General features: G+C 55.5%; 1 long non-coding RNA gene across 1 annotated transcript in view; it reads left to right on the top strand.

The window, feature by feature from the left end:
- Positions 1 to 547: 547 nt before the first annotated feature.
- LOC107119325 overlaps positions 548 to 1,528 on the top strand; it is a 20,980-nt gene continuing 19,999 nt past the window's right edge. Inside the window, exon 1 of the long non-coding RNA XR_001482794.1 lies at positions 548 to 691. This is a non-coding gene — a long non-coding RNA (uncharacterized LOC107119325). The remainder of the gene's footprint in view (positions 692 to 1,528) is intronic.

Consider the following 1,528-nt stretch of genomic DNA (forward strand, 5'->3'; position numbering starts at 1 on the left):
CACACCTGGTCAAGCGCTCTGGCTATTTTTGTAGCAGGAACTCCTTTGCATATTAGGCCACACACCCCTAATGTAGCCAATCCTCCAAGAGCTTACAGAGCTCTTCTCACAGGGGCTACTGTAAGCTCTTGGAGGATGGGCTACATTAGGGGTGTGTCGCCTAATATGCAGAGGAATTCCTGCTACAAAAAGAGCCCTCTATCTGTCTGTCTGTCTGTCTGTCTATCCAGCTATATAGATATAGCTATATAAATATGTGTCTGTATATGTGTTTTATGTGTGTGTGTGTGTGTGTCTTTGTATTTGTGTCTTCATATACATAACCTTCTAAACCATCTATATTTATTACTCAAAATGTCAATTGACTAATAGGCGCCCACCCCTCATGAACGGCGGAACTGCCAGCCACTCCCCTTTGCCCTTCGGGGCTCCTCGCCAGCCCCGCCCACCTCCCCTCGCAGCCAACCCCCGACCGTTCCAGCCTCCCCGCGCCTTGCCCCGCCCACGGCGCGCCTTCGCCTCCTCGCGGGTCTTGAGCCCAGCGACGCGCCGTAGAACCGTTGCCATCGCGACAGCGGCGCCGCGGCCTGGTCTCGCGAAGCGGCGCTCTGAAGCCTGGGCTGTGGTAGCTTGAATCCCAAGAGCTGCGGGCTGAGGAAGGAGGCCGAGATGTCTTTCCGCGACCTCCGTAGTGAGTCGGGTGGCATTTATCTTTCCCGGGGGACGGGGGACGGCTGCGGCCCGGTTGGCGAACGGGGGTCTTGCGGGACTATGAGACGGGCTCCTCCTCGGCCCCGACCTTTTATTCACCCTGCGCGTCCCATTAACTCGCCCTCCCTCCCTCCTCCAGAGTGTCTGTGTGGGCTTTTTGTCTGTCTTTTGCAAAAACGACCCTGCGAGGTAGGCCGCGCGGTCTCATTGCACTTGCTGGCTGAAGTCTGAACCTGGCTGAGGTCCTCCCCAAAACGAAGGGTCGCCAGCTGTGGGGTGGGAAAGAACTGGAGGGTACAGATGCCACAGGGTCCATCCTCCAAAATAAGCCGTTTTCTGTTGTCTGGGGGGGTCAGCTGGAGTCGCGGGAGATCTCCAGGCCCCGCCTGGAGGTTGGCAACGCTAATGAAACTGGACGCAGGGCTCCGCCCCTGACTCGGGTTGCCAACCTCCTGGGTGGGTAGAAAGAATACAACTACTGCAAGTATGCAATTAGTGATTAGAATAATAATAGTCTTCCAAGTGAGTAAAGGTAAAGGTTCCCTTGCTCGAAAGCCAGTCGAATCCAACTCTAGGGTCATCTCCGTTTCCAAGCCGAAGAGCCAGCGCTGTCTGAAGACGTTTCCGTGGTCATGTGGCCGGCATGACTAAACACCGAGGCGCACGGAACGCTGTGACCTTCCCACCGAAGTGGTACCTATTTATCTACTTGCAATTTCTTGCTTTCAAACTGCTAGTTTGGCAGGAGCTGGAACTAGAGACAGGAGCTCACCCTGTCTTGCACCCGGGTCTTGAGCCGCTGAACTACCGACCTTCC

Source organism: Gekko japonicus, unplaced genomic scaffold (assembly GCF_001447785.1).
Source record: "Gekko japonicus isolate JY-2015 unplaced genomic scaffold, Gekko_japonicus_V1.1 scaffold4864, whole genome shotgun sequence".
NCBI classification, from domain to species: Eukaryota; Metazoa; Chordata; class Lepidosauria; order Squamata; family Gekkonidae; genus Gekko; species Gekko japonicus.